General features: G+C 42.2%; 1 long non-coding RNA gene across 1 annotated transcript in view; it reads right to left on the minus strand.

Annotated features, from left to right (window-relative positions):
• Positions 1 to 810: 810 nt before the first annotated feature.
• The window catches only part of LOC104970778 (uncharacterized), a 28,933-nt gene continuing 9,736 nt past the window's right edge, over positions 811 to 20,007 (minus strand). Inside the window, exon 3 of the long non-coding RNA XR_804070.4 lies at positions 811 to 18,043. This is a non-coding gene — a long non-coding RNA (uncharacterized lncRNA). The remainder of the gene's footprint in view (positions 18,044 to 20,007) is intronic.

Below are 20,007 nucleotides of genomic sequence, written 5' to 3' on the forward strand. Positions count from 1 at the left end.
GGAAACTATAAAACTCCTAGAGGAGAACATAGGCAAAACACTCTCTGACATACATCACAGCAGGATCCTCTATGACCCACCTCCCAGAATATTGGAAATAAAAGCAAAAATAAACAAATGGGACCTAATTAAACTTAAAAGCTTCTGCACAACAAAGGAAACTATAAGCAAGGTGAAAAGACAGCCTTCAGAATGGGAGAACATAATAGCAAATGAAGCAACGGACAAACAACTAATCTCAAAAATATACAAGCAACTCCTACAGCTCAATTCCAGAAAAATAAATGACCCAATCAAAAAATGGGCCAAAGAACTAAACAGACATTTCTCCAAAGAAGACATACAGATGGCTAACAAACACATGAAAAGATGCTCAACATCACTCATTATCAGAGAAATGCAAATCAAAACCACTATGAGGTACCATTTCACACCAGTCAGAATGGCTGCGATCCAAAGTCTACAAGTAATAAATGCTGGAGAGGATGTGGAGAAAAGGGAACCCTCCTACACTGTTGGTGGGAATGCAAACTAGTACAGCCACTATGGAGAACAGTGTGGAGATTCCTTAAAAAACTGGAAATAGAACTGCCTTATGATCCAGCAATCCCACTGCTGGGCATACACACTGAGGAAACCAGAAGGGAAAGAGACACGTGTACCCCAATGTTCATCACAGCACTGTTTACAATAGCCAGGACATGGAAGCAACCTAGATGTCCATCAGCAGATGAATGGATAAGAAAGCAGTGGTACATATACACAATGGAGTATTACTCAGCCATTAAAAAGAATACATTTGAATCAGTTCTAATGAGGTGGATGAAACTGGAGCCTATTATACAGAGTGAAGTAAGCCAGAAAGAAAAACACCAATACAGTATACTAACGCACATATATGGAATTTAGAAAGATGGTAACAATAACCCTGTATACGAGACAGCAAAAGAGACACAGATGTATAGAACAGTCTTTTGGACTCTGTGGGAGAGGGAGAGGGTGAGATGATTTGGGAGAATGACATTGAAACATGTATAATATCATATATGAAACGAGTCGCCAGTCCAGGTTTGATGCACGATACTGGATGCTTGGGGCTGGTGCACTGGGACGACCCAGGGGGATGGTATGGGGAGGGAGGAAGGAGGAGGGTTCAGGATGGGGAACACATGTATGCCTGTGGCGGATTCATTTCGAGATATGGCAGAACCAATACAATATTGTAAAGTTTAAAAATAAAATTAAAAAAAAAATAAAGTGCATCATTTATATTTGGATTCTCTCTCTGTATTGTATAGTTGTATGGGCTTTGCCAAATGGTTAATGTCATTTATCCACTACTGCAGTAATATACAGAATAGTTTTACTGCTCCAAAAATCCCCTGTACTCCAGCTATTCACCCTATTTATTTATTTATTTTTTACATGAAGAAAACTTTTTGTTTTTCTTTTTTTTGGCTGCATTGGGTCTTAGTTGTGGCACATGGGCTCTTTTGTTGCAGCATGTGGGATCTAGTTCCCTTGACCAGGGATCGAACCCACATACCCTGCATTGGAAGACAGACGGTTAACCACTGGACCACCAGGGAAATCCCTTCACCCTCTTCATTATTAGTGCTCAGATTGTCCCAGTTTTGACCAGTGAGAGCCATTTCAAGCTGGCTCCTGTTTCTTTGGATACAATCTACCTTTTTTCTACCTCTTTTTTTTTTTTTTTAATCATTTCTTTACTTTCAGGGATAAGATGTTCTAGGCTCATCTTATACTTTTCCTGCCCCAGCCCTGAAATTAGCCATCTCTCCAAGGGACCCAGGCTTCTTTTAGTGGGTTATAGTATTTAGAAACCAAGATCAGGGCCCTGAAACTTTGGTTTTAATTACAGAAATGCAAATCACAAAGTCAAAAGGAAATGAGCTAAGGAAGTCTGTTTGGCCTAGTGTCTAATCCAGCAGATAACCATTTAGCACCATTTTGTTTCTTTTTTTTTTTTTCCAGACTGTGGAACATTTGACTGATAATAATATCAGTCAAGGATAAAGGTAGGCTTAAAAATTGGGTGGATAAAGGATAAGGAAGTCCATTTTACTCTGTCAACTCTGTGCTAGTTTAGTCGCTAAGTCATGTCTGAGTCTTGAGACCCCGTGGACTGTAGCCCATGAGGCTCCTCTGTCCATGGAATTTCCCAGGCAAGAATACTGGAGTGGGTTGCCATATTTCTTCAGGGGACCATCCCGACCCAGGGATCAAACCCAGGTCTCCTGCATTGCAGGTGGTCTCCCGCATTGCAGGTGGACTCTGCTGCTGCTGCTGCTAAGTCGCTTCAGTCGTGTCCGACTCTGTGTGACCCCATAGACAGCAGCCCACCAGGTTCCCCATCCCTGGGATTCTCCAGGCAAGAACACTGGAGTGGGTTGTCATTTCCTTCTTCAACTGTTCCCTAAAGATGTAGAATCTGTTTTCTTAGTATGGGCTGAACAGTGACTGGCAGCAGTTTTAGAAGGGAAGTGGGTGGTTTGTCATAGGGCAGCAATTACATGCCCTTTAGCAGTAGGAGTGCCTGCACAGATTAAGAATCCGGGGGATTTCCAAGTTGAGCCAACAGCAGGGCAGACTCTGATGAAAGTGACGGTTTTCCCTTTCGCTAATGCGCACACTCTAGTAAAGGCTTTGAGTTCAGCAGCCTGGACTGGCTTTACAGTGGCTTCAAGTGTTTCTTGTGGAGAGACTATGGCATAACTAGCTATTATGTTTCTGTGAAAATTTCACTTGTACGAGGCATCACAAAAGAGAAGTCTGGGTTGTCTGGAGGGATGTCTGAGAGGTCTTCTTGTGGCTTTGAGACTGTTTCGTGGCTGCAAGGCAATCATGTGGAATGAACTGGGCTCTCCGTCACCAGGGAGGGGCATGAAATAGCTGAATTTAGAGTATTACGAAGATGGAAGATGAAGGAAGGGGGAGTTAAAAGAGCCTGCTCATGGGTGGTTTGTTTCCTCTGCAGGGAGATGCTGCGCACTATGATCTGTAAGGTAGAGGACACAGAGTGGGCAACAGAAACCTGCATTTGGGAGCCTCTTCTTAGAGTACTGGGGCTTCCCAGGGGGCGCTAGTCGTAAAGAACCTGCCTGCCAACATAAGAGATGTAAGAGACGCATTGAACCTGTGTGTCTGTGTCTGATCTTCCCTGGGTTGGGAAGATCTCTTGGAGGAGGGCATGGCAAGCCACTCCACTATTCTTGCCTGGAGACTCCCATGGACAGAGGAGCCTGGCAGGGTTAGAGTACTAGCTTTGTCAATCCAGGTGGCAGCTGTGCCCACGCAGGTCAGCGTGGGGCCTTACCTAATGCTACAGGGTCTTTTTGGCATGAGAGATAAGCTACAGACTCATCCAAGAGGCAAAAGGCTGTCCTGTAATGCCTGTAGCCACTCTATTGCTTTCATGGCAGCATGATGAAAAGGTCTGTCAAAAGGAGGTAAGCCAACAGCTGGAGGTGTAGCCACAGTCTATCTGGAGGCTGCCAGAAAAGTAGCAAAAGGCTTGCTGGTGAGGCCCTGAAGATATTAGGGTGGGCTGAGACATGGGCGATGAGGCAATGCCCGCAGACTCCAGCTGCTGAATAGATTCAGAAGTGACAGGTAGAGAGAAGGCTTTTGAGTGGATGGGAGAAAGTCTCACCAGTGTCAATTAAGAAATCCAATTAGGAGCCTCTATTCTAAGCTTAATGGTAGGCTTTCGGGGTTGAATTGAGGATCAGCTGACACTGTCATTTGAGGGAATTTTTGTCCCTCAGGAGGAGAAAAATGAACGTGGGAGTACTGGGGCCTAGAGGGGTCTTAAACCTTCCTTCCTCTTAAGTGCAGGACAATTTCTCTTCCAATGTCTGGATTTCTTACAATATCTGCAATTGTCTGGAGGCAAATAGGAAGATCTCTGAGTAGTCTTGGAGTTGCTCTTAGGGTCTTGCTTTTGTTTTTCTGAAGATTCCAGTTGCAAAGCAAGAACTGTTTCTTTTATTAATAACTCTTTTCCCCCTGCAGCATTTATTCCTGCAGACTATTTTCAAAGAATTGGCTGCAGCTTCCATTATTAGCTTAGTGGTTGCCCAGACAAACCAATCACACCATCTTTTTTTAGTGCCATGTGTTTTTTTTTTTTAAATACATTTTATTTATTTATTTGTTTGGCTGTGGCATGCAGGATCTGCTATCTTCCTTGGAGGCTTGTGAGATCTTTAGTGGTGGCACGTGAACCCTTAGTTGCAGAGTTCTCATTCCCTGACCAGGAATGGAACCTGGGCCCCCTGCAGGAAGAAGGTGGCGTCTTAGCCAAAGGACCACCAGGGAAGTCCCTGACCACACTATTTTTAATTTGCTTTTAATAATAGGGAAAACATTTCCCACTAAAGCAGACATGAGGAGATCCCTGTGTCCTAAGGCTTTCAGCTGCAGTGCTGTGTGCCCTTGAAAAGTTTGTATAAAACATTTAACAAACACTTTGGATGCTTTCCATTCTTCTGAGGGTATAATTCCACCTCAGACCAAGTAATTCTGGGGGAAAGACCTCTAGTATTGCTTAAACAGCAGACTTACGGGTCCTATGCATATGTTCTGGCCGGTATTTCTTCTTCCTTCTGACAAATGACACAACAGAGAGAGACAAGGGAAAACAGTGACCATCTGGGAGCAAGGAATCAATATAAAGCAAGAATACTCATTTACCAAATGGTGGAGGCTCTATGTCATAAGGAACTGGCTCCAAAACCTCCTGCAAATCTAAACAGAAGAGAGAAAGGGAACTCCCACGACTTTCCCCTCAACCAGACCTTGTAGGCAGAGACCTGGGTGCGTGTGTGTTAGTTGCTCAGTATGTCGGACTCTTTGTGATCCCATAGACTGTAGCCAGGCTCCTCTGTCCATGGAATTCTCCAGGCAAGAATACTGGAGCGGGTTGCCATTTCCTCCCCCAGGATATCTTCCCAACGCAGGAATTGAACCCAGATCTCCTGCCTTTCGGGCAGATTCTTTACCCTCTGAGCCACAAGCTGGTCTTTGTTATGTGTCCCAGGATTTCTCAGCTGTAGCAGTCTTAGGGTGGCAGTCTGGCCAGTCTCCTGGCTGGCTTACCAACTGTCAGGGAGGAGGAAACATCCTCCTCTTGAGTTCTTGCAGGTGGATTACTAATGAAATAGACACAGACAGGTTAACAGGAGAAGAGAAACAAACATAAATTCATGCACACGGAGTTCTCATAGAAATGTACTCTAAGAAGTGGCCAAAGCAGGCAGCTTCTGTACTTTTTCAATAAAGAAATAAATCTCTGAGGAATAACAGGACAAAGAAACTTGGTTTTAGGTGCTTAGTTAGTGACTAATCTAAACAGAATTTGGGCTTGGGTAGTAAATTAAAGAAATAACAAGGTTGGATTCCCTGTCTTCTGAATTCCCCATCTCTCCTGATAAAGGTGTCCTACTTCTATTTTTCACATGGGAGACTTATTTCCTGCTTTTCAAGGGGACAGAGGAGGGTCAGTTTTTTCTTGCATTGGCTACCTCTCTTTTGGCTCAGGGGGTGCACCCAAGTCTGCTATTCTGAAGGATCACACAGCCCCAGAGATCGAAACTTCTTTGTCTAACCTCAGCTGGGCTGAAATTTAAACCTTCTGCCCTCACTGCACATCTCTGCCCCCCTGCTTCCCACTTCCAACAGATGTCCCACCCAACTCCTACCTTCTTCGAAAATTCAAGCAGCCAACAGATCAGACTGCAGTTTCTCACCACCAAAATCTCACACACACCTGAAACTGCAGCCCTTCTCTCTCTCTCTCTTTTTAGCCCTTTATTAAGTTGAGAGGTTTGATTTTTAGACTGAAGGCTATGGAGATTATCCGAAAGGCGTTCTTCAAAAGGAGAAATAACTTGCTCCAACTTTCCATGTAGAAACATTCTGGCAGCAGGGTGGAGAGTGAGTTAGAGAGAACAGTGGGAGAAGGAAAGGTTTCTTAAAGTATGATTGCATGCATCCTTTTGGATCACGTTCTTCTTCAGATATATGCCCAGGAGTGGGATTGCAGGATCATATGGTAGCTCTATTTGTAGGTTCTTAGGGGACCTCCATACTGCTCTCCATATGTAACAACCTAAACGGGAATACCATTTGAAAAAGAATGGATACGTGTATATGTATAACTGAGTCACTTTGCTGTACACCTGAAACTAGCACAACATTGTTAAACAGCTGAAAGATTTAGAGGATCTGAAGAGAAACCAGAGCCTGTAGCTATCACAACATTGTGAGTCAGCTTTGTTCCAATATAAAATAAAGAGTTCAAAAAAAAATACAGTTACAATAAGGCTTGGATGAAAGGGTTGGCCTTTAAAGGCAGAACTGGAGTCATGGATAAGGGAAGGAGCTAGTGAATATCATGGAGTAGCATCTATCTTTTGCTAATTAGTTGTAGAAGAGGTTGTAGTTGAGGATGATGGAAGAAATGTTCACATATTGAGGAATGAGGAAGTCATTCTAGCTTACACATGATTTAAATTTATGCTAACCAGAACAGCTTGTTTTGTGGCCTATTAAACATGCATTGTACATCTGCTTTAACCATTAAAGGAAAGAATGCATTTAAAACTCAATATGGAGTAGCTATACTTCAAGCATTGAAAATGGAACTGGTTAGTCCCTGTGGATGTGGTTTCAGACATGTTCCAGCATTACTGGGAACTTGAATTTTCTTAACTTGAAGACACCATCAGACCATTCTCAAAACAATTATCTGCCAGCAGCTGCCAGCTGGAGCCTTCTGGTCTCAACTTCTTCTCTGTAACCAAGCAACTGTTTCAGACCCAACCAATCCTTGCTTGACAAGCACCCACATTTCTTGTCAGTTCCAATTATAATTCTTGACAAACTTATATAATTTTGTGGGTTTTGCCTCTATAAGCCTCCCCTATCTTGTCATCCAGCAGAGCACAGTTCAAGTACTTCTTGAATCTGCATCTTCCAGGCTATAGTCCTCAGTCAGTTCAGTTCAGTCGCTCAGTCGTGTCCGACTCTTTGTGATCCCATGAACCGCAGCACACCAGGTCTCCCTGTCCATCACCAATTCCTGGAGTCTACCCAAACCCATGTCCATTGAGTCGGTGATGCCATCCAACCATCTCATCCTCTGTTTTCCCCTTCTCCTCCTGCCCGCAATCTTTCATAGCATCAGGGTCTCTTCAAATGAGTCAGCTCTTCACATCAGGTGGCCAAGGTATTGGAGTTTCAGCTTCAACATCAGTCTTTCCAATGAACACCCAGGACTGATTTCCTTTAGGATGGACTGGTTTGATCTCCTTGCAGTCCAAGGGACTCTCAAGAGTCTTATCCAACACCACAGTTCAAAAGCATCAATTCTTTGGCGCTCAGCTTTCTTCACAGTCCAACTCTCACATCCATACATGACCACTGGAAAAACCATAGCCTTGACTAGATGGACCTTTGTTGGTAAAGTAATGTCTCTGCTTTTGAATATGCCATCTAGGTTGGTCATAACTTTCTTTCCAAGGAGTAAGCATCTTTTAATTTCATGGCTGAAATCACCATCTGCAGTGATTTTGGAGCCCCCCAAAATGAAGTCAGCCACTGTTTCCACTGTTTCCCCATCTATTTGCCATGAAGTGATGGGACCGGATGCCATGATCTTAGTTTTCTGAATGTTGAGCTTTAAGCCAACTTTTTCACTCTGCTCTTTCACTTTCATCAAGAGGCTCTTTAGTTCCTCTTCACTTTCTGCCATAAGGGTGGTGTCATCTGCATATCTGAGGTTATTGATATTTCTCCTGGAAATCTTGATTCCGGCTTGTGCTTCCTACAGCCCAGTGTTTCTCACGATGTACTTTGCATATAAGTTAAATAAGCAGGGTGATCATATACAGCCTTGATGTACTCATTTTTCTATTTGGAACCAGTCTGTTGTTCCATTTCCAGTTGTCAGTTTGGCTCAAATAAAACTATTTTCTATTCCAATTATAGACTGTTTATTTCTGTCAGTAAGGATGACTCCTAAGTTTCCACCTTGAGGAATGACTTTATGGTGAGCCCATAACCAAGACATAAAATAGAAAAGGAATAAAGAAAAAGGTGGAAAACATGAGTTTATGTTGAGACCTGTTAGAGCAGGTAATGGCTGTATATAGAAGTCTGAGTTGGAAAAATAGATTTCATAGTCATCCGCCTTATATTTTACTAAATGAATCCATGCATGTGTATGAGGTCCCTAAGAGGGAAGGCTTATAGAATGAGAATGACAGAAAACTGAGGAACAGGCATGTAAAATCAGAAAGGAAAAGAAAATCTGCAAATGCGTCCCAGAAGGGCTAACCAGAGAAAAAAGAGAAACCAAGAGAGTGGCATAGTCTTTCTTTCTTTTTACTTATTTGTTAAATTTTTTTAAAAATTGAGGTATAGTTGATGTAGAATGTTATATGCTTCAGATGAACAATTTTTAACAATATGTTAGTTTCAGGTGTACGGCAAAGTGATTCAGTCATACATAAACATACATTCATTCTTTTTCGTATTCTTTCCCCATATAGGCTACCACAGAATACTGAGTAGGATTCCCTGCTATACTGTAGGTCCTCGTTAGTTTTCTATCTTCTATACAGCAGTGTGTGCACATTTGTCCCAAGCTCCTGATTCATCCCTTCCCACCATGTGTCCATAAGTTTGTTTTCTGCATGTGTAAGTCTGTTTCTATTTTTGTAAATAAGTTCATTTGCATAATTTAAAAATTGTATTCCACATATGAGTGATATACAATATTTGTCTTCCTCTGACTTGGTTCACTTAGTGCGATAATCTTTAGGTCCATCCTCGTTGCTGCAAATGGCATTATTTATTTTTTTTTTATGGCTGACTAACATTCCATTGTATGTACATGCCACATCTTCTTTACCCATTCCTCTGTTGATGGATATTTAGGCTGTCTTAGCTATTGTGAATAATGCTATTGAGACGGGAATCTGAGATCTTGTCTGAGGCGCTGAAGAATGGAATCCATGAACATGCAAACACTCACAGTAGCAAGTGAATAGGATTTATTAAAGAGGAGGAAAGTACAAAACTCTCAGTATAGACACTGAGAGGGGGTAAAGGGTCCCCCCATGGTGGGACTTACAGCAGTTTTTATATCCTTCCTTAAATCGCATTATTCCTAACCAATCAATTTTTTAAAGGTCAAGATACTTAACATTTTCTCTTGATCCTTGAATTAAGTCGCCACCCTTTTTCATGACCTCTGGCCATTTTGCCATGAACCTGATGTATGGGCTTAAGGTTAATGATCACAAGTTGTTTTTCCCTCAAGCATGTGGAACAGAATTTAATTACTGCCCTTCCCTGGATCTGAGTGCTGATAATTTATCAGACTAAAGACACTTTCCTAGATACCATATTGAAAAGCAGAGACATTACTTTGCCAACAAAGGTCCGTCTAGTCAAGGCTATGGTTTTTCCAGTGGTCATGTATGGATATGAGAGTTGGACTGTGAAGAAAGCTGAGTGCTGAAGAATTGATGCTTTTGAACTGTGGTGTTGGAGAAGACTCTTGAGAGTCCCTTGGACTGCAAGGAGATCTAACCAGTCCATTCTGAAGGAGATCAGCCCTGGGATTTCTTTGGAAGGAATGATGCTAAAGCTGAAACTCCAGTACTTTGGCCACCTCATGCGAAGAGTTGACTCATTGGAAAAGACTCTGATGCTGGGAGGGATTGGGGGCAGGAGGAGAAGGGGACGACAGAGGATGAGATGGCTGGATGGCATCACTGACTCGATGGACGTGAGTCTGAGTGAACTCCGGGAGTTGGTGATGGACAGGGAGGCCTGGCATGCTGTGATTCATGGGGTCACAAAGAGTCAGACACGACTGAGCAACTGAACTGAACTGAAAGACACTTTCTAGGAATTCAGGACAATGGAGCAGGATGCTTACTGAAAACAAGACTCAGAGTTCTACACTAACTGCCTAGTAATTTCTACCTCACAGTTATAAACCTAGGGGTGCATGAATCTTTTGGGATTATATTCAGTTCAGTTCACTCGCTCAGTTGTGTCCCACTCTTTGACACCCCATGGACTGCAGCACACCAGGTTTCCCTGTCCATCACCAACTCCTGAGCTTGCTCAAACTCATGTCCATTGAGTTGGTGATGCCGTCCAGCCATTTCATCCTTGGTTGTCCCCTCCTCCTCCTGCCTTCAATCTTTCCCAACATCAGCCAAAAAGTTTGTTCAGGTTTTTCCATAAGATTAGTCTTAGTGAAAAATGAACTTTGTGATCAGCCCAATAGTTTTGTCTGGATATATGCCCAGAAGTGAGATTGGCATTTTTAGTTTTCTGAGGAAACCCCATACTGTTTTCCGTGCTGGCTGCACCAACTTAATCTCCACCAATACTATAGGAGAGGTCTCTTTTCTCCACATAAGCTCTAGCATCTCTTATTTGAAGAGCTTTAAATGATGGCCATTCTGACTGGTGTGAGGGGAAAAACCTAATTATAATTTTAACCTGCATTTCCCCTAATATTTAGCAATGTTGAGCATCTATTCATGTCTGCACTGAGTATTAATCCAACTTTATTTGCATGTATGGCCCAGAGACTAACTTGGATATATTTTCAAGATTTATCTTCCTTAAATAAATTTAAATCAGGCTGAGTTTCTAGTAAGAAAAGTAAGAAATTTGGGGCTTATTTGAGAGGATGAGATGGTTAGATAGCATCACTGACTCAGTGGACATGAATTTGAGCAAACTCCAGGAGACAGTGGAGGACAGAGGAGCCCAATATGCTACCATCCACGAGGTCGCAAAGAGTCAGACACAACATAACAACTGAACAAAAACAGTTCCGTGACTTCCATTTTCTCTCCTTCACTCCTTCTCATCAACAATAAAACATTCCCAGGTCTCTCCCATCTTCAAAAAGTATGTATCCTTTACTTCCCCAGAAGTAGTTTTTCTTTCCTGTCATTTACAGCCAAGTTTAGCTACCCATGAACAGTATGAAAAGACAAAAAGATATGACACTGAAAGATGAATTCCCCAGATGGGTAGGTGCCCGATACACTACTGGAGAAAACTGGAGAAGTAGCTCAGAGAAGAATGAAGAGGCTGAGCCAAAACGAAAACAATGCCCAGCTGTGGATGTGGCTGGTGATAGAAGTAAAGTCTGATGCTGTAAAAAACAATACTGCATAGAAACCTGGAATGTTAGGTCCATGAATCAAGGTAAATTGGAAGTGATCAAACAGGAGATGGCAAGAGTGAATATCAATATTTTAGGAATCAGTGAGCTAAAATGGAATGGAATGGGTGAATTTAATTCAGATGACCATTATATCTACTACTGTGGGCAAGAATCACTTAGAAGAAATGGAGTAGCCCTCATAGTCAACAAAAAAGTCAGAAATACAGTGCTTGGATGCAATCTCAAAAATGACAGAATGATCTCTGTTTGTTTTCAAGGCAAACCATTCAATATCACAGTAATACAAGTCTATGCCCCAACCACTAATGCTGAAGAAGCTGAAGTTGAATGGTTCTATGATGATCTACAAGACCTTCTAGAACTAACACCCAAAAAAAGATGTCATTTTCATCATAGGGGACTGGAATGCAAAAGTAGGAAGTCAAGAGACACTTGGAGTAACAGGCAAATTTAGCCTTGGAGTACAAAATGAAGCAGGGCAAAGGCTAATAGAGTTTGGCCAAGAGAACGCACTGGTCATAGCAAACACCCTCTTCCAACCACACAAGAGAAGACTCTACACATGGACATCACCAGATGGTTAACACTAAAATCAGATTGATTACATTATTTGAAGATGGAGAAGCTCTATAAAGCAAAAACAAGACCGCAAGCTGACTGTGGCTCAGATCATGAACTCCTTATTGCCAAATTCAGACTTACATTGAAGAAAGTAGGGAAAACTACTGGGTTTTCATTCAGGTGTGACCTAAATCAAATCCCTTAAGATTATACAGTAGAAGTGACAAATAGATATAAAGGATTAGATTTGATAGAGTACCTGAAAAACTATGGACAGAGGTTCGTGACATTGTACAGGAGGCAGGGGTCAAGAGTATCCCCAAGAAAAAGAAACGCAAAAAGGCAAAATGGTTGTCTGAGGAAGCCTTACAAATAGCTGAGAAAAGAAGAGAAGCTAAGCAAAGGAGAAAAGGAAAGCTATACCCATTGTAATGCAGAGTTCCAAAGAATAGCAAGGAGAGATAAGAAAGCCTTCCTCAGTGATCAATGCAAAGAGGAAAACAATAGAATGGGAAAGACTAGAGATCTCTTCAAGAAAATTAGAGATGCCAAGGGAATATTTCGTGCAAAGATGGGCACAATAAAGAACAGAAATGGTATGGACCTAAGAGAAGCAGAAGATATTAAGAAGGGGTGGCACGAATATACAGAAGAACTATACAAAAAAATATCTTCTTGACCCAGATAACCACAATAGTGTGATCACTCAGTCAGAGCCAGACATCCTGGAATGCAAAGTCAAGTGGGCCTTAGGAAGCACCACTATGAACAAAGCTAGTGGAGGTGATGGAATTCCAGTTGAGCTATTTGAAATCCTAAAAGATGATGCTGTGAAAGTGTTGCACTCAATATGCCAGCAAATTTGGGAAAGTCAGCAGTGGCCACAGGACTGGAAAAGGTCAGTTTTCATTCCAATCCCAAAGAAAGCCAATGCCAAAGAATGCTCAGACTACTGCACAATTGCACTCATCTCACATGCAAAGTGATGTTCAAAATTCTCCAAACTAGACTTCAACAGTACGTGAACCAAGAACTTCCAGATGTGCAAGCTGGATTTAGGAAAGGCAAAGGGACCAGAGATCAAATTGCCAGCATCTGTTGGATCATCAAAAAAGCAAGAGAGTTTCAGAAAAACATCTACTTCTGCTTTATTGACTATGCCAAAGACTGTGACTGTGTGGATCACAACAAACTGTGGGAAATTCTTCAAGAGATGGGAATACCAGACTACCTTACCTGCCTCTTGAGAAATCTGTATGCAGGTCAGGAAGCAGCGGTTAGAACCAGACATGGGATCATGGATTGGTTCCAAATTGGGAAAGGAGTAGGGCAAAGCTGTGTATTTTCATCCTGCTTGTTTAACTTATATGCAGAGTGCATCATGAGAAACGCTGGGCTGGATGAAGCACAAGCTAGAATCAAGATTTCCGGGAGAAATATCAATAACCTCAGATATGCAGATGACACCACCCTTATGGCAGAAAATTAAGAATAATTGAATAGCCTCTTGATGAAAGTGAAAGAGGAGAGTAAAAAAGCTGGCTTTAAACTCTGCGTTCAAAAACCAAAGATCATGGCATCCAATCCCATCACTTCATGGCAAATAGATGGGGAAACAATAGAAACAGTGACAGACTTTATTTCCGTAGACTCCAAAATCACTGCAGATGGTGACTGTAGCCATAAAATTAAAAGACACTTGCTCCTTGGAAGAAAACTTATGACCAACCTAGATAGCATATTGAGAAGCAGAGACATTACTTTGCCAACAAAGGTCCGTCTAGTCAAGGCTATGGTTTTTCCAGTAGTCATGTATGGATGTGAGAGTTGGACTGTGAAGAAGGCTGAGCGCTGAAGTATTGATGATTTTGAACTGTGGTGTTGGAGAAGACTCTTGAGGGTCCCTTGGACTGCAAGGAGATCCAACCCGTTCATCCTAAAGGAAATCAGTCCTGAATGTTCATTGGAAGGACTGATGCTGAAGCTGAAACTCCAATACTTTGGCCACCTGTGTGAAGAACTGACTCATTGGAAAAGACCCTGATGCTGGGAAAGATTGAAGGTGAGAGGATAAGGAGACAACCGAGGATGAGATGGTTGGATGGCATCACCGACTGGATGGACATGAGTTTGAGCAGGCTCTGGGAGTTGGTGATGGATAGGGAACGCCTGGTGTGCTGCAGTCCATGGTCACAAAGAGTCAGACTGGACTGAGTGGCTGGACTGAACTTAGATACATTTATCCACACTGTCTTTGTTTTCTTACTTCCCAGGTATTCCTCCACATACTAAGTCTGGCTGTCCCTTCTACCATTGTGCTTACCTTGTTCTCAGCAAGATCACCAGCTAGTTTCTTCAAAGCTATTAAGACTCTTTCCAGGCTTTATCTTATCTGACTTCTCAATAGCATTGTCTATCTTTCCCTGTTCCCTTCTTCTCAGGCCTCATTTCATTTCACACTCTTTTGCTGTTTCTTCCATCCCTCTGGCCACTCTCAATCTCCATTGCAAACTCACACCAGTGCTTTTTAGTTAATATTAATGTCCTCAACTGCTTTGTCCTGGGCCTTCTTTCTACTCATTTTAAACGATCTCCCCTCATGATCTCTTCCCCTCCATGACTTTATTGACTGTCATATACACTGATAGCTCCCCAAATTGTTATTAGCTTAGATCTCTCTCTTGATTTCCAGATTTGATACCCAGCAGCATATCAGAAATATTTCTCAGTCGTTCTGCATCCCATTTGAGGATTCTGCTTCCAGGCCAAAATCCTAGTGTGACTTTTCAGTCCAGATCACAGGCAAGAATAAAGCTTTGCCTGGCAGGGGTCCTCAGTAAAGGGAAGCTAAGTTCCATATACCAGCCCCCCACCTTCAGCAAGGCTAGCTGAGTTCAAAGGCATATCTACATTCTAGGGATGTCTGTTCAGAGGTCTCAGCTGAGGTACTTTCGTCTACTTTGTTTGTTTGATTGATTTGGCTGTGCTGGGTCTTAGTTTCGGCACATGGATCTTTGACCCTTGTGTCAGTATGCAGGTTCTTTAGTTCCGGCACGTGGGGTCTTTTTAGTTGTGACACGCGCGATCTTTAGTTGCAGCACTGGAACTCTGAGTAGCGACATGCAGGATCTAGTTCCCTGACCAGGCATTGAACCTGGGCCCCCTGCATTGGGAGTGTGGAGTCTTAGCCCCTGGACTACCTGGGAAGTCACCTTTTCTCTGCTTTGATTCAGTACCTTTTCTCTCCCTCCCTGACCTCCTTTGTTCAGGGGTCCTTGGAAGTGAGACATTTCTCCTGTCTGCGCTGTATCTGGGACTTCCCTGGTGGCTCAGATGGTAGAGAATCCACCTGCCATGCAGGAGACCTGGGTTCGATCCCTGGGTCGGGAAACTGACTGGCCTGAGCAGTGCTGCGGGGAAAGGGAACACAGGAGAGCCTCCATGGTGGCTCTTTGGCAGGCTCATAGAATTAAGTGAATAAAGGCTTGCTTGTTACTTTCAGTTTGGCTCTTGCCCTAATGGACTACCTGGACACTTTGATTGCTTGACATAATTCACTGGGCCCTTTCAATTTGAAAACTGTGTCTCTCTTTGGCTTAAGGAAATAGAGTTGTTGAGTTTCTAGATCTTTGTGTATTTATAATTTTCGTCAAGCCTGGGAAATTATTAGGCATGATTTTTTTCAAAGATTTTTTTTCTTTACTGCTCCCTCTTTCTAAACACACATATATTAGGTTGCTTGAAGTTGTGCCACAGCATACTGATATTCTTTTCACTTTTCTCCCAATCTTTTCTCTCTCTTTCTCTCATTTTAGATAGTTTCTGTTGCTATGTCATCAAGTTCACTGGTCTTTTTTTTTTCCTGCAGAGTCTAATATGCTGTTAATTTAGTATATTTTTCATCTCAGACATTGTATTTTTCATCGTCATGAGTCTGAATTTTTATAGCTTTCATATCTCTTTTTTTAACATAAGAATGCTTCCTTCTACTTTCTTGAATGGTTTTAATGTTCCAACCTATGAATTCTATTCATGCTTTTTAAAAAATTGATTTCCTTCCTCATTATGGGTTATATTTTCCTGCTTCTTTGCATGCCTGGTAATTTTTGATCAGATGACATATATTGTAAATTTTATATTGTTTGGTGCTTGAAGTTTCTGTGTTCCTGTAAGTATGCTTGAGTTTTCTTCTGAGATGCAGTTGAGGCATTTTGAAAGAGCTTGGTTGTTTTGAGGCTTGGTTTTCTTAGGTGGGAGTGGAGAAGTGTTCAGTATGTCCTAAATTTGCCCGACTGCCTGATGTCCCATGAGTCATCAGGTTTTCTGCTCTGGTGGGAGAACTATCCCTACTCTGTATGAATCCGAGGTATTGACCTCACTGTTTCTTTGGGTGGGTCTTCCCATAGCCTCAAGTTTTCTCATAACACATGCTCTGATCAGTACTTAAGCAAACATTTGAGGGAGCCCCTTTGCAGATATCTAGAGCTTTCTCTCTGTCAGAATTCTCCTCCCTGTTATCCTGCCCTGTGAAATCCAGCTGCCTCAGTCTTTGTGGGCTCCTAGTTCCATCTCTTCAACCCATAGGGGCTTTGGGTTCCTCTTCCTCCTCTCTTTGCTGATGCCTGGCAGTTCTCTCTGGAAAATCAGCTTGGGCAATCACAGAGCTTATTTCAGTTGTTTCTCTTCTCTCAAGGATCGCTGTCCTGACTGTGATCAGAACCGGAAGTTCTGTGATCATCTGAACCAGAAGTCCCACCATTGTACTGTTTTTCAGCTACTTTGTCCTCTCCATTTTCTCTGCTTTCTTATTACTAGGACATTTTACTTTCTTCATTGACCCTCAGTGTCTCTCAATCTGCTTATTCTATCTATTTTTAAATTTCTTTGTACTTCTGCGCATGATTTTGGAGGACTTATTTGAATTCTAATGAAATTTTTATTTCTGCAATTGTGAAAGCACGTTATTATTCTGATTTTTTTTTTAAAGTAGCACCTTTTCTTGTTTTATGGATCCACAAGCACCTCAAATCTTTTGAACTTGGGTTTTTGTGACATTCTTTTCTGTTCCAATAGTCTGTTTTGTCCCGAGTCAATTTGCTCTATTTGCTTATCTTTATACTTTTCTTTTATGCCACTAGCTTTTCTCATTGTCTGGTAATCTTTGGGCATATATTTAACTGATCAAAAGTTGTTTTTTTCTTTCAAAACGCACCAAAAATGGTTGTTGAGCATCATAACTGATGTATTATTTAATAGAATATGTTGTGTCTGGGTTGGAGGTAATAAAAGGTTATGAATCCACAACAGTAGGCTCTTTTTGGTGCAACTGCTGAGACCACAGAATTATGAAAGTGATTCATAAGGGAAGCCACTGAGAGCCATGTGTACCCACCTGTTTTTTATTTTGATCATTTGCAATGCTTATTTCCTGCTTCAGGAATAAACTAAAATAGCACTCCATCCTAAGAGGGCCTGAGTCCTATTTTTCCATCTTAGAGTTGGGACCAGACATTATTGCCTGGTCTTGAGTATACCGATGCTGTTGTAAACCATGACCCTTGGGGATCCCTTGACCTGTCTGTGTACATCTGCTATTGGGGAACACATCTATACCTGTGTTGGATCCAGCCTAGAAGTTGTCAGGAATGATACGTGGGGGTACAAATACCCCAGCTTCCTAATCCCTTGACAGGATACTTCTGAGGAATGTGTTCTACACCATTTTCTTGAGCTTCTCCATGGGATTAAGATTTGCTCATCCACTTTGAAAGCTGGTTCACTGGAAATCTTCCTTTCCCTGTGTCATGTTCTCCCTGCTCTTGTCTTTGCACCTGCCAGGAAAACTACATGCTGTCAGTCATCACCTTAGGATCTTCTTCGGCGGGGAATCCAGTTGAGATAGAGCGTAATGTGAACCGAAAGCTGACACCTTCTCCATTTCTACCTCTACCAAAAGCCCCAGTCCTTTCTCTCTGGAGATTCATAAAGAGAGTCTGGTGAGGAGGGACAGATATCTACTCTTGTGCTTCCGAGGGTGTATCTACCCCTGCTAATGGGAGGAAGAATGCCTGTACTCAGAATGCGGCAGATCTGTCTCTAAGACTGTTAAACCACAAAGAACACAAACCTGCCAGCCGGGCAGCAGCACAGACCTCAGCTGTCAGAAAGAATCTCTTCTGCTGATGTTGGTGTTTCACATCCACTATCTCCACCACAGTGGGTGCTTTGTGAGTCCTGCAAAATAAGAAGGCACAACAATACAGAAATCTGCAAATTTCATAATAAATTAACAATTGCTGCATCATTTAAGGGAGCATCCTTCCACCTTTTGTGTGCCTCAGAGTCCCTGTGTCAGGACAGAGAGTTATTTATAAGTCTCACTCCTAGAGCTTCTGATTCAGTACTGTCAGGCTGGGACCAGAGAGTTTGCATTTCTGATAGGTTTTTCTGGTGATTGCTGCTGTCCAATGAGCACATTTGGAGAATCATTGCTTTAAGAAATTTTGAGACTGGTGATTATATTTTTTTAGCCTCTGTTCCTTTCATGGAATTTTCTAACACAATCTTTCTAGTTTTCCACGTGATTGTATTGTATTGGGTTGGGTAAAGAGTTTGCTTGTTTTTTTTTTTTTAACCCATAAGATGTGATGGGAAATTTGAACGAACTTTTTGGCTAACCCAACATCTAGTGGATTCAAAGTTTCTTATTAGGGATGATAGGATGTTCAGAATTTTCTACTATATCAGGCTAGCCTCTTCCACTAGCATTTCTTTAGTCCCAATAAAATATTAGCCTACTGCGTTGATTTTTAAATGCCATCGGAAATCTCGTTATTCTCAGATGTGACAATGAATATAGCCAAATATATTGCAAAGGCAGTTCAGTTTCTGTCAAAGGTACAAAGTTTCCAATCTTTTAGGACACTCTTTACCTGCATAAAGTGATTGCCTTTGAAGGAAAAGCTTTGATTTTCCTAAGTCTGAATAATTTGTATTGTACTTCCCAGAATAAAGAACAAAGTCCCCTAAGGAGTTTGTGGACTGCAGTGTTTCTGGAAGGTAGAAAATTGGTACCAGGAATGGGGTGGAGAGAGGAGAGGGAAGACCCGTGCTGCGAGGCCCTGGCAAGCGTGGCCAGCAAACAGGAATGCCACCAGCAGAGCTTACCGGTGCACCGTGGGGACCCAGACGGTGCGGGCAGGTTGGAGAGGAGGAGCAAAGGAACAGGGGCTAGGCGGCTCTGAGGAGGGAGGCGCGGAGCAAGGAACAGACGCAGGAGAGAGAGAAAAGTGGTCCCAGGGGTGGGGTGGGGAGCCAAAAGAACTCCCCGAGTTGGAAGCAGCAGAGATGCAGCTGCTTGTCGCACCACCAGTGTGACTTAAGCAGAAATTGTCTCTGAAGGGCCCTCATCAGGAAATATGCTACCATTTTCTGTAATAAGAAACACTGTAAGCTTCAACCGCTCTGTTGAAGAGCAAGATACAGAAAAGGTTAGAGGCTATTTTATTTTTTTAAATGTTTCATTCTATATTGCCTAGGGCTGATTAATGATGTTGCAATAGTTTCAGAAGGACAACAAAGGGACTCAGCCATGCATACGCGTGTATCCATTCTGCCATGCCAAATCTTCTCAAGTTTATCAAGAGTTAAGATGAAAAAGGAAATGAGGCTTTCTGGAGAAATATAATGTATTTGATGACAAATACATGAGGTCTGTTTGTTTTTGGAAATGGAATTTGCTCCAAAGATGGTAAATAAGCACACTAGTCATACTTAACATACCACTCTAATCTATGCCAAAACTAACTGATCTGCTAAACCAGTGATGTGTTATTTTAATTCTTCACTGTGGTCGAGATTCTTTCATTACTTAGAAAGCACTAAATTCCTGTCTTACCTTTATCTTTACAGATCCCCTGCAAAAAGCATTGCCTGAAACTACCCAGATATTCATCAATGGGTGAATGAGCAAGTGCTGTGTGCATGTGTGTATATGACTATTATTCTTCACATTAAGTGAAAGAAGACAGACATAAAAGGGCACATGTTGTGTAACCCCATTTATACACATTCCAGTCAGAATAAGCCAATCTGTAGAGACAGAAAGCTGATTGGTGGTTGCCGACTGGGGGGTGGGGAGAATGGGGAGTGATTACTTAATAGGTATGGGTGATGAAAGTGGAACTTGATATGGGTGG

This window comes from Bos taurus, chromosome 1 (genome assembly GCF_002263795.3).
Source record: "Bos taurus isolate L1 Dominette 01449 registration number 42190680 breed Hereford chromosome 1, ARS-UCD2.0, whole genome shotgun sequence".
In the NCBI taxonomy this organism is placed as follows: domain Eukaryota; kingdom Metazoa; phylum Chordata; class Mammalia; order Artiodactyla; family Bovidae; genus Bos; species Bos taurus.